This window comes from Anser anser, assembly GCF_964211835.1.
Source record: "Anser anser genome assembly, chromosome: Z".
Classification (NCBI taxonomy): Eukaryota; Metazoa; Chordata; class Aves; order Anseriformes; family Anatidae; genus Anser; species Anser anser.
The window spans coordinates 3,654,678-3,667,986 of record NC_139723.1 but is presented as its reverse complement, the minus strand read 5'-3'; the positions used below and the strand labels follow the sequence as shown (position 1 = coordinate 3,667,986).

General features: G+C 38.1%; 1 long non-coding RNA gene across 3 annotated transcripts; it reads right to left on the bottom strand.

The window, feature by feature from the left end:
* Window positions 1–156: 156 nt before the first annotated feature.
* On the bottom strand, window positions 157–13,228 carry LOC310890101. 3 transcript variants are annotated; one of them, XR_014577020.1, is made up of 4 exons: window positions 9,338–13,228; window positions 8,539–8,658; window positions 8,361–8,420; window positions 157–6,488 (listed from the first exon to the last, which is right to left on the bottom strand). It is a non-coding gene; the product is annotated as an uncharacterized lncRNA (long non-coding RNA). The 3 variants fall into 3 exon arrangements; XR_014577019.1 differs by having other exon boundaries at window positions 8,361–8,658; XR_014577021.1 differs by having other exon boundaries at window positions 8,361–8,658; window positions 11,744–13,228.
* Window positions 13,229–13,309: the final 81 nt, after the last annotated feature.

The window sequence follows — 13,309 nt, the reverse complement described above, 5'->3', positions numbered from 1 at the left end:
AGAAGCAGTACTGTGCAGTAGTATTACGAACAACAACAACAACAAAAGATAAGGATCTAAAAGACTGCAGGCCTCCTGATAGAATTAGTCTGGTCATTATGCCAATACCGTGTCAAGTTGTATATTTCATAACTCAGGAATAATGTGAGTAAACTGGAAAAGACAAAGAAGATGTCAGAGAATGATGAGAGGTTTCAGCAATTGCTTTGTAAAAGGCTCAAAGACCTCAAGAAGTATTTATCTTATAGAACTAAACTTAGAAATGCTTGAAAGTATAAAGCCTTCCTGCCAACAGCAGCCACTTAGTCTCACCTAGTCACATAGCAGGATGGAATACGCTGCCTCCAAGAAGTGCTTGTTTATCTCCCCTGACTAAACAGGGAAAGTACGTAACGGTCTTTGACTGGGCACTGAGACTTTTGGATAATTAAATTAGGTGATGTTAGGTAAGATGGATCTCTGTACTCTGTATGCAAATGAACATTGAAAGATAAAAATCTGTACAGTAACACAGAAGCACAGATGAATTAATTTACAAAAACAAAATTAGATATTAACACCACAAAAAATTTCCAGTTGTTTCTATTGTTCTATTACGTTGTTTCAGCCTGAATTATTTCACGCTGTCCTTTGTCTTACAGTTTCTGTGGGAAGCAAAGTGACCCTACGTTCAGTTTGGCTCTCACGAGCAGCTATCCAGCTGCCCGGTATCAGAGGGATTGACTTAATAGCCATCAGTCCTCAATTACAGCAGAGCAGTGAACATTAAATGTTTCTAATTATTGAGATAGAAAACACAGGAAGAGGCTGAGAACTCAAGTTGGGCTCGCTAACTCACAGGAGTAGTTTCACAGTAACTTTCAGGAGATTTTCAACAAAACTGCACTCTGATCTGAAACGACTGTACTACTCTCTCCACTCAATTCTCAGTACTCTGTGTTTTCTCTAGATCCCGAAGGAATTCCTGATTACTTTTTAAATTTTATTTTCAGCACACCACTCCAGAGACCTATGCTTCCCTTTGTTGCACACCAGCGTAAGACAGCGCCCATGGGATTTTGTCTGCGGTGCTCCTCACCCAGCTGGAAGGTTATTGATGATTGACATGGGACACTCTGCACGCACTTGGAACAACTCAGCATGCTGCCCACACAGCACTCTCACCCCTTACAAATGTCAGGAATAAACAATTGGGCCTGGTTTTGGACCCACAATAGATCTGGCATTGCACAGAACTGTGCCTTCAGGTCAGCCTTAACTTCTCTTTTCAATAAAAGCAGTAAATAAGGTGTACTAAGTACACCCCTCAATTCTTTATTTGTTTGGATTTCCTTTGGTTGGAATTCATTAAAACTCGGCACGTTAAAAATGGCTCTGCTGTGGGTAAACCAATATTGAAAGCAGCAGCAATAGAATCAATAGACTCCAGTTTGTTTGTTTGTTTTGAAATCTTGCCTTTTCCCTTCATTGGCATCATCTGAAAGGAAAGATCAGTGAAGAGGGAGTTAAAAGAAGAAACAAATCCCTGAGAAGGAAAGTTGGACTTAAAGGAGCAAGAAGAAAAAACTGAAAACAAAGGGCTTCAGAAGGGAGCATTTTCTCTTCTTGTTTACATTTTTGTTTCTATTTATAAAGCAGATTTCTGTGTTGTGTGAATATGAAGGCCATTTGGCTTTCAGCCACAGTATTGCAATCTTTATACACTATTAGCAAAAATAAGCGCTGATAGTAAAGTTTGCTGAATATCTCTAAATGCCACAAAACTGAGATATCATTAATGCTTCTCAACTGTTAATTTTTTTTTCACTGTATAAGAAAGTTTTGCTTTCACCTGAGTGAGGCTTCCAAACTTCAAAATTCTGGGCCAAATACTTATTTGGACATAAGTAGCAAACAAGTAAATCCTGAGAATTTTGAAATGTTAATCCTGCACAGACATTGCTCTGTCTTTTACCTTTCCTGGTACTGCAGCTGAAGCAGACTGAACTACTCTGAATGAGGAACATAGGCATGTGCAGAGGTCTTTCACAGATCAATCCTGAATTAAGATACATCAGACACAAGTTAACTTTACATTTTGACTGTTTATTAATGAATCACTTGCAATACAGTGGAGCATTTCAAGAATACCTAACATCCATCAGATGCTGTTCCGATTAGTTCTAGTGTATTGGTAGAACAGGGGCTGATCTTGCTCCTCTCTTCACAAAGTAATTGGCAAGATACAAACGATGTTCTTGTAAGAAATGCCTTTTTTGTTTGTTTGTTGTTTTGTTTTTGTTTTTAAGAAAGAGGATTTTCTTTGAACAATAGTTCATGGTAGTAAGTCTCTTTCAAATGGATTCCTGCAAGAGAGACTATTATTAAGAATATCACGGACCACCACAAGCACTTAAATTCTTCCCTGTGTGGTTGTCATTTCATATTTGATTCCATATGGATAACTGGTTGGCTGATGTCTAGGATGCATTCCTTGTGTGATTACTTCCTCTCAGTGTGATTTACAGCAGGAAGCAGATCTAACTGCAGTGTTGAAAGAAACAGCAGCCAGAAATACAGAACATGACTGTGGTAGCTTAGTCTCCAGGGAACTATGCTTCAAGTCATGCTGTGGGACAGGGCATAACTGACTGAGACTCCTACTAAAGAGGTGTGCTCAGCTGTCTGAGAGGCTGACTAGTCTGTTTATCAAGCTTCTGACCACCATCCCATAGCAGCTTAGGATCACACTTGTGTTTTCTGTACTTCAAGATTTAAAATGAGATTTCTGATTAATTTCCTCTTCTCAGCTGCGCTCTCTGAAGAGTCCTTTCCAGCTATCCCCACCCTGAGGAAATGCACAACCACGGTCAGGTATCACCTGATGCCTGGTTAGAAGTACCAAATACTCACACTGCTCTCTTTACTGAACTGCTGCATGTCCTTCTTCGTGGGCTGGGAATGCTTTAACATTAAAATATTTACTGGGAAGTTTCCTGATGAATAAACACATCCATGAAAAAGCACAAAGTAAACAAATACAAATAGAGGATACTGCATGACTAAGTTTGAGTGTGATGTTTCTGCCTCAGTAGTTAATGCCGGACTGATGAATGTGCAGATGGTTATAAATAAATTCAGGTTTTGATCCTGTGTGTTCTGGAGATGTCCAGGATTTAAGACAAAGAAAAATGAGAACTTCTAAGTGGACTGTGCTCTTATTCTTTTGACAAAAATTTAAATCACCTTCCTGCAATTAGTTAGGCAAAGGTTAACCTATTCACTGTACTGCTCCTTTCTAATATACTGGCAGAGTACACTGATATTAATGTTTAAAAAGAGATTTTAACTGAAGAAAAAAAAAGAAAAAAATATTCCTAATATCATGAAAGAACAGTAAATGTTCCACGGCATCTGTTCATGGGAAGTTGCTACATTTTAACACAATTTATAACAGAAATGTTATTCACCTAATCATGACCTTTTATTATTGAACTTGGCTATATATTTGACAAGACTCACAAAAAATGAGATGACTTTTAAGGAAACATTACTATAAATATGTTCAAGTGTAAAACATTGAACTAATAATGAGAAACTAAGCCCTTTGTTTCTACTTAACGCATCCCAGATTTGGTTGATCAAAGTTGCAGCATGCAATTCTGACACAATTTATGTTAGGACACAAAGAGAATGCCATCTCTGAAGACATCGCTTGGTCTTACAAAGCTCAGTGGCTCCTTTCAAACCCCAGTGGCAGCTTACTGGCTTGTAGGTCACATGGAGAAACAGTAAGATGAGGACTTGGCATGGGTTGTCTGCCTGCTCTTCTTGTGCCGTTATTGTTGCTAAATAAAGTTGCAGTCTTGTTTCTTCAAATGAAGTGTGTCCACTTCCTCATTTGCAGCACGCCTCAGACAATGTAGATAGTATGCAACAAGTCAGAAGCTTTCTCATAAAATATCCATCAAATTACTGAAAATGCACAACTTGAGAGCATGTAAAACACTAGACTGAAATTGAAAAACAATGCTTACCAGAATTGCATTGTTCCGAAGATAAAGCACAGCAAAAATATTAAAAACTGTCCATAAGCTCTTTTATCTGTATTGCTCTTACTTTCGGAGTCCTCCAAAAGTATTTCAGTCTAATTAAAAAAAAGTAAAAAGGTTTCCAGCTCCGGACTGACTTTCCCAATTCCTGATACGTATTTTTTCTTCCTTTCAAATAAAGAGAAAACCCTACTTGGAAACACAAATAATTTACATTTTTTGACTTGAGAGTTGATTCTCTTTTTTTCTGAAATTCTTTAAGTGAAAACTTTAAGTGTTTTCTCATTTGTGGCTTACTTTTCCCCCTTGAGACCAAAGGGATATTACTTGAATAAATGTGTAATAAATGTACCATAATGTATGATTATATATGTATGTTTTATATATATGTATGTTTATATATGTATAATAATGAATAAATGTAAGCTTCCAAAGGAAAGCAATAAGGCCAGAACTATCCTACAGCTCTATGAATTTGTCTTACTGGCTGTGGAAATCCTGCCATCCAACATGGCTGTAAAATGGTGTCTGCAAAGGAGCACTGCAACATCTTAGCATTCTAAAGCTTGGAGTGATCCTGGGGACTCTCAGGCATACAGAAGAAAAAAAATACAACACATCAACTGGTAAGACAGAGGACAAAACTCACTCTTTTCAGAGTTGGTCTGCAAGGGGAAAAGGTGCAACTACTCTCCTTAAATGTCCTTTAAGTTTGTCCTGAGCAACATCCAAGGCCTTCAGGATTTCTTTCTCTAAATGTAATGCTTGATCTGCAACATTTTTAAGTTAATGAAATAACTATCTGCCATTATTTCTTATTCTTTCCTTAAAATTATTTCTTTAAAACTATGAAGTTACTTATATATTATCATCCTCTTCCCTCTGACACCTGAAATTTGAGTACAAAAGACACAAGATGGAAAAGCAAACATCTTAATTATGCTATACTGTAAAGCACCCTAAACAACTTGCATCTAAGTCCTATATGTGATTTTTTATTCCACATCTAGGTATTGCAGGAGTCTATGCAGTGATGCAGCAACATCACTTGATACAAAAATATTCCTAGAAAAACATAATCCATTTAACACTGTTATGAAACACACTCCCACATAGCCATTTAATTTATCAAAAACATCAAAAGTTGGAAGCAGTGCAGACAAGCAATAAAAAGGCTCAGTGAGAATGAGATACACGAAAGAGAGAATACTGAAATGCATGTCTCGGGTATACAGTATAAATCAACAAAAACAATATTGTTCAAAATCTGTATAAGATCAGCTAGCTTGATCTTTTAAAGTTGCTTCCAGTTTCTGCCCACCATGTGTGGTGCTTCCCTGTGGTTTGTTATTTTACTTCAATGGCAGAGGGAGGAAACCAACAAAGCTCAGTAACCATACTGCATAGCACAATGTAACCATGGAAGCATTTGTCCACTTGTCAGAGCCTCTCCAGAAGGATTCAGCCATTCATTTCATTGAATCAATATTGAAGCTTTTAAGATTTATTACTAGAGGGTGGAGGAAAACTAATAAAACAAATTCCTTGTTGCTTCCCATTAAATACATCTTGTCACAGTAGGCTTATTAATACCTTGTAAACACTTTACTGATGTCGTGTGGGCTACGTTACTGTCTCTCCTTACGGGGGGATTACTCCTAATGTATTTGCATTAACATGCCTGATACTCAGTGAAAGAACTTAAAGGTTTTTGACACATTCTGATGTCTCGTATAGAAGCTGAATCGAATGGAAGGACAAAAGCTGTAAGAAAACACGGGCGAAGGGAATCTGTTTTAAAATTCATGAAAATGCCCCCCGATAAAATGTTTCTATGTCTATTAGAGCACTCCTTTAATTTACATCATAAATGGGACGTTTGCAACCATATCTTAAATGCTTAAAAAGTTGAATGGGATGATTTATTTTAGAATTACTTTAATAGTTGTTATACATTAAAGTATGGTAAAAATATATTAAATTAGCATCAATTCTTATCTAATAATGACTGATAAAGGCAAAGCTGAAAACAATATATCTTGAATGAAAAGCACAACTAAGCATTCTAGACTACAGATTGCTGTAGCACATGACATTTAAATTTGTTATCAACTTTATGATGAAAAAGTGAAAAAAGAAGCATAGCAAGAAGTTAAGTTGCAGTATAATTACTATTATTAATATCAGGACCAGAGAGTATAATTGAACAGTTTACTTTACACTAATATACCATTACAGGGGAAAACTGAAGCACCTTAACGACACATTACAAATATTTATCAATATATCAGGCTGTGAATGCCATACCTGTTAGTATATTAAAGCTTTTCAAGACTGAATTAGATCCTTCTTCATGAGATCAAGTCTCCCTTCTCCTGCTCCAGCTCCTTTCTAATATTCGGTGTTCCTTCTGCAAAAGCTGTGTGGCTTACCCCACACTGTTCCAGTCATGAGGAGCTTAAAACAAAGGATGAAAGTAATGCTAGGGTTTTCCAGACAACTCCCTTACTTGCTTATAGGCCTGGCTTTATGTGGGAAGAACAGTACAGGGCAGAAGAAAAGCCCGCATAGTTGACTGGATTGCGCTGATGTATCAGGGCCTGCATAAAGGCACTTTCTCACTCTGTGGAATAAAATCAAAGGACTGCTTGCCAATGAAAGCTTTTCTCAGTTGCAGCTGTAGGTAGCTATGTACCAATACAGAATAAATCTGCAGAAAAACTGCCTGTGCTTGTGGGCTTGTAACAGGGGAATAAATACGTATCAATAGAGTCCTATCCACACAGCAGTGTCAATGGGTAGGCTATTTACGAGCACCAAGGAAGCCACAGCTGAAAACCCAGTGTTCAAAAAATACCGTATCATATTCAACTCCTTCCCGTGGAGTATCAAAACTGCCTCAAAATCCCTAAGCTTTTTATTTCCAAAATTAAGAAGAGTTTAGCAGAGTGACAGAAAGTCAGTGTTCTACAATCAAGAACAAAATGTGTTTTAGCATGTGTCTTGGTGCAAAGTGTGGCAAAAATTCAGTCAGAAACATAATTGTTAAAAAAAACAATGGTTATGAAAAAGAAGACTGTAGAACAAACATTGTAACTTGGACTGTATAAATTACAGAAGATTAAAAATATAAGGGAAAAACACTGGGTTGGGAAAATAATGAGAAGTTTAATAACAGTATTTTTAAAGTCTGTAACACTCATTTCCAAAGATACAAAAGGACATTTAGACAATAAATATAAGTGGCAATTTGAGAATTTTCCCATACATCTGTTTCTCTAACTGGCAAAGAGTATTCCTTAAGAGTACACCTCCTCCTCTTAACTTGGTTCTGACTATCTGAACTGATTTTCAGTGCTGCCACTTGAAAGTTAAATATATTTTTAGAAATGCAAAATGTATGTGAAATAAGCTACACGGGGAAGAAAGGAAATCATAGCAAAGACAAAGACTGTAGAAATGGTGACTAAAAGCTAAATGATTGAATTCAAGTCAAATACCTACTCTAATCATCCATTGCGGTGTTTTATCCCTTGGGATGAACTACATTTTCTTAGGAAAAATGTTTTTTTTTCCCAAAGTTAGCTGATCTGTGTACGTTTCATTTGAAGAATTCTAAAATGCTCAGCTACAAAGACTGTTTGCTCACTGCTGTTTTTTTAGTATCTTCTAATATGTTATGGGAAGAACTAAGAGTGTTGGTCTCCCACCTATCAGAAAGAGAATGTGGACTGTTACAGTAACGGAATGTCAGACAGACTGACAGCAAACCTAGACAGAATAATGTAAAGGCTAATGTGAAAATTCACTTACATACGGTAAGAGAAAGGAATAAAAGAAAAATGTGATTCTATTCCAATAACGCAATTTTGGTTAATTCTGAGAGATTATAAATTTGGATGACAGTAATTATGCTCATGTAACAGAGCTGAACAGTTGGAGGACTTGTTTTATAATCACATTGCTACACTTCACAGACATAGCACAATGCTAGGAAATAGCACAATGTTGTTAAATGAATTAAAAATTAGCTGGTAGCTGTCGAAAAGCATTCTTCATTAAGATATTATGAACAAAATACAAATTTCCTTTCTAAGAAATGAAAATACTTCTATTATGTAGCTCAACAAGGACCACAAAGAGATCTGCTGCTCCTCAGCACTATCTTCATGTACATGTAAAAATGACAATTGGATGTTTGTGATGTTGGTATCAGCAGAAAGGAAATTACAGTATTACAGTGGTATGGTTCACCTGGTAAACTGGTCCCATAAAACCAAGTCATGCTAACACAACTGAATACTTTCAAAACCAAAATGTAGGTTATACCTTACGAATGGCCTCCTGGATCATTTTCTTATGCAGGAATTCTAGCAGAAAAGCATCTCACTTTAAGTGTCCAGTGTGATGTTGTAAGAAAGAAAAAATAGAATTAGTGTGATCTTTGGCTGTATCAACAGCAGATTAGCAACAAGCAGTTGTGGGGAAATGGGGAGGAACCTTTTACCTTTGTACATAGCACTAATGGATAGATATTTTAAACTGTGTTAAGTTCTGGTGTCCACACTAGTAAAGATGCTGAAACCCAGGGAGGATGGAATCAAATCAAATTCCTAAAAACTGACAGCTAGAGAAAGCAGGAAACAAAAGTTAACGAGCTCATAATGTTAAATTCATTTAAAAAATATGAAGGAAAGAGTTGAGTACAATACAAAAATTCTTTCTGAGAAAAAATAAGCTGCACACTGCAAGGGTTTCTAAATTTACTCAAGGAAGACAGCTCAAAAAGTAAAAGCTATTCCTGGACTTATCTGCTGATTCAGAGCTAAAATTGGAAGTAATCTATGACAATCTTTAAAAAAATACATAAGTTATCACACTACAGAAACTCTTATTCATCACTATGGATAAATGAGTAGGAATTGAGAATCTGATAGGAAAATCTGTCTGTGGATAATGTGAAATAAATATTCAAAAGTCTATACTCCATTTTGCTCGCTGCCTTCGCTGTTACTGACTGGTTTCACTAGATTTTCTTATTCAGAGGATACCTAAGCTGAGCAAAGTAAAGTGTAAACTAGATGCAAGTATGCAGTTCTTTAGAGATTTTTGATAAGTAAGTGTCAGACAAGCAATGCACCCTACTGGCTGTGTTACGGAAGGTGCACAGCATATTTCTATTATGAATACATACTTATATAAAAATTAAAAAGTAAGCAATGCAGGCTGAGTAACTAAAGGGAAGCAACAAATACATTAAATATGAAATAAGGAAACAACAGATTTAAGAAAATGTTATTAATTACCATTTATTCTCATTGAAACTGTGACAGTGCTGATTAAATTTTGTAGTTTGATTCTTTTAACCGATATTTCAGTGAAGTTGTCTGAACCTTGTTGATTAAAAAGGGTTTCTTCAAATTTTGAGAACCGAGGCCCGGATTTTAACGCTAATATAATTAAATGTATATATGCAAATATTCCCACTGGAGAACAGACTACTCCACAAATCTCTGCCGACCCAGCACCACCTACTTTCTATGTAACTCTGTAGTTCTTAAATAGCTCCTCTTCTTGCACTTTACACATCTTGGACTCTACTGAAGCTACAGATCTACCGTGACTTAACTATTCCCTATGATTTTAGTACAACTCCCAGGCACCACATAGGGAAGCAGAGACAGACAAAGGCTGTATATATTTCTCTGTGTGAATCTTTTGATGATTCATAGCTTATAATTTCATTGAAGTAACTAAAACATGCATTTAGATACCTGGTGCTAGCCATCTGAAGGTAAATCCAGCCCCATGGCCTTGAACCACAGAAAGTTATAGAAATATATAAAGACTTACAAAAACAGTGGTGGGACATTACATGAATGCCATCTCCAGGCAGATTTTTTTTTTTGATTAAATATAACCTGGAAGCCACATGAGCCCTCCAACATGTTCTGTACAGCTCCCTTTTACAATTTCCTTAAAATACTTTTAATATCCCTACGTGTACACCTAAGTGCCTAACTGTGATTAAGACACGCTGGGTGCAGAATGACCAACGGGAATGTGGTAGAGATCCCTGTGGCTGCTCCTGGAATGCCACAGAGTGATTAACACTGACCCTGCTGCTCATTGAGAATGCGCTATTAGGATATGCAAAGCAACTTACATGGGGACGGAGAAAGGCCGTGTTCCCATTAGCATTCATGGGAGCTATGCAGCTACAGTCTTGTTCGTCAAGTTTGGAATATACCCTTTTGTTATTGATGGGAAAATGTCACCAGTTACAAATGGTTACACACGGGGGTGTACCAGGGTCAACCCAAACTCCAGGACTTTCTTTCCCCCTCTAAGGCAGAGTGCTGCTTCAGCAGTTCTTTTTTGACCTGATGGTACACCTCTTTAGATAAAAGAAATGGTGAAATTCCCTGCGCTGACCTTTTTTGTAGCCCCACCACCCAAAGATTAAAGAAAACCTCCACAAGGATATGCCCGTACCGGCGTATGAAGGGACAATCATCAGACACTGCTGTAGGCATCAGTGGGTATGAAGTCTGCCTTCACACTCCTCTCCAGGTCAACCCACTGCTCTAACGAGCCTCATAAAACAGTCTTTCAACAGCATGAATAGGGGTTGAGTCATCAGTTTCCCAGCTACAGACAGCTACAGTCACTTCATTCCTACTACTGAAAGCTTCCTTTAAAAAACACAACGGAACGGATCGGTGCCGTAGGTATTCTTTGCCAGATGTGGCATGACACCTCTCAATGGACAAATTCTCATTCACTTTGTTATAATTACTCTTTAGCAACTTGGGATCCCAAGAGAAAGCTTAGGGTTTATGGGAAATTAATTCAATCGCGTTACCTTCAACAAGGCATACTGCTCTTGCTGGAAATACAGCATGGGTTTTGGTGGGAAATCTAACCTGCTTACGTTCCACCATCCCCAGAAATACATACAGTCATTCTGGGACCACTACCAACATGTACACACATTTGTCGTGTAATCTGACAATCCTGGCTCATCCTTGATACGCAGAAGCTTCTATTTAGGGCTGTGCATAAGGCCTTCAGTTCAGCTACGTTAATTAGCATGAGCTGTGCGTCTGACCCATGACAAATACAGAAAGCTTGCTTCTGAGCAGGCTCTGACTGGGATGACCCAAGAAATACCTAGCAAAGAAAATATCCCTAGTAAGGCTCCAGAACTATTTAGAAATATTCTGCTGATACGTAAGAAACTTTGGTTTGGGGCAATTCTAATTACACGTGGCATCAACAGCAACATTTCAATAAATGCAGAACAATAAAGTCCACAGATTAGCCCAACTTGCTGCTGGAAATATTTTCCTGTCTGAGAGTTAGCAGCTTGGCACTACTGCGTGCTTCTTGACAAAATACAGCAATCAGAGCTGCCCTGCCTGGCCAGCTCTTCATGTATGCTCACCTGCACATGAGAGTATTTATATTGTTTCATGCAAGTTTCTTACTTAAAACATAGAACTTCTCTACTCCTGACAAAATACCTATATGGAAATGTACTGCTTTCTTTGTTGATGCTATTTGGCTAGAGAGTACCTAGACACTTTAGGAATACTTTAAATAATTTAACCCGATCCTTTCTTCATCAACAATAAATAAGTATTTTAAGGTAGGTATTAAAACATATATTGACTTTTAAAAATAAACTGAGAAACAAAAACACATTATACCTTGACAGCTTATTTTACAATGCCTGGAAATACGGCTTGAATCTTCTCCAAGTTCTGTGAGAGCAATGTGTTTGGTGCTCCATGGAACCAAATAATTGTTAGCTTTTGCATTTATGTCTTGAGACTTACAATATGTAGTTTTCAAAACTAAAAAAAAAGTCATTAAAGAATTCTGCATTTTTTAATACCAAGCACACTTCTAACCTCTTTAGTTGTACAAGAAAGTCTGAAAACATCATGTAAAAAAGCTCAAAAAACGAGGCGAAAAAAAAAAAAGGAAAAAAGTTAATTAAGATTACTGTGGTTTGTCTTTGTTTTTTAAGCTTAGATTTAATCTGTTTATGAACTTGATTCACAATCACATTTCCCTTCAGCAATAATGCAGTCAATTGTTCAACACACCCAGCCTAACCTTAGAGCTGCCAGCTTTTGTAAGAAATACTGTACTTGCTCCTGCTGTAATCAAACACGCCTTCCTAAGGCTTTGTCTGAAGCAACTTCTGCTAGATTGAGCTTCCTAGTCAGACCGGAAAGTCCTCCAACTGCAACAGGTCTTTCCTGTAATACCAAATAATTAGTATGATTGTTAGGGAAGGCAATGCATATAGAATATTTGATTTATGGTTTGTTTCTTCTGAGAGAAATTTTTATATATATAAACGTACACAGAGATGTGTGTATATATATAGTATTTATATACATGAATATAAATGTTATTACATAGGCTGAACACTTGCATCTCTGCAGTACATGTCCTGAGGAAGGAAGGGTGAGGAGGGCCAAAAAGCAGAAGGCAGCTGAATAAGCAACAACACTCTTAAGATCCAAGGCAAGGCTGACACGTCAGCAGTCTCTGCAGACGAGGAGGGAATTGCTACAGCCAAAAAGGGCTCTCAAAAAGAGCTGTCTTTCCGCCACAAACACGGTGCAGCCTCCTGCCCGTTTCACCACAGAAGGACTCGCAGAGATAAAAGGCAGGCTCAGCCTGTTGGGCAGAGCCCCTACGTGCTACTGCTATCCCTACGATCTTGTTGTTATCTGTAGGATCCCGCTGTTATCTCTAGGATCCTGTCACCCCTAGGATCCTGTTGTTACTGTGGGGTCTTGCTATCCGTAGGATCCTGTTATCCCTACGATCCTGTCGATATCCCTAGAATCCTGTTGTCCCTAGGATCCTGCTGTTACTGTAGGATCTTGTCACCCCCAGGGTGCCGTCATCCCTAAGATCCTGTTATTATCCCTCGAATCCTGCTGTTAACCCTAGGATCCTGTTGTTACCGTTGGATCCTGTTATCCATAGGATCCTTGTTATCCCTATGATCCTGGTATCCCTAGGATCCTGATGTTTTCCACAGGATCCTGTCACCCGTAGGATCCCGTTGTTACCCCTGGCATCCTGTTACCCATAAGATCCTGTGGTTACCCACAGGATCCTGTTATCCCTAGGACCCTGTTGCTGTCCCTAGGATCCTGTCACCCCTACGACATGTTGTCACCCCCTCCCTCAGGGCCACGCACGGCGCCTCTCCTGTCCGTGTGCCCGTGTGAGCGGGGAGGACGGACGGC